This window comes from Microplitis mediator, chromosome 7 (assembly GCF_029852145.1).
Source record: "Microplitis mediator isolate UGA2020A chromosome 7, iyMicMedi2.1, whole genome shotgun sequence".
NCBI classification, from domain to species: domain Eukaryota; kingdom Metazoa; phylum Arthropoda; class Insecta; order Hymenoptera; family Braconidae; genus Microplitis; species Microplitis mediator.
The window spans coordinates 13,098,058-13,098,422 of NC_079975.1; positions in this window are offsets into that span (position 1 = coordinate 13,098,058).

Sequence of the window (365 nt, forward strand, 5' to 3'; positions counted from 1 at the left end):
AGTTCAAATTAATAATTTAAATTAAATCAACACAATTTTGTACTTATATTTTTAATTCATAAAATTTACTTATAAAACTATATCAATAAAACAAATAAAGTCGTATCAGATTGATAGACATTTTGTAAAATTTCATATTGTTTAATTACCTGTGCATTCACAAATGATGCATATACTAAGTTGATGAGTACTATTTTCTGCGTTTGTGACAATTGTTAAATCTTCAGTCACAAAAGAACCACAGTGTAAAAAACTTAGTAGAATAATAATAATAAGCAATAAGCAGTCCATTTTAGATGATCATAAGAATGTTACTACCTATATCTGTTTATCATTAATATATAAATTCACTCTAAAACCAAACA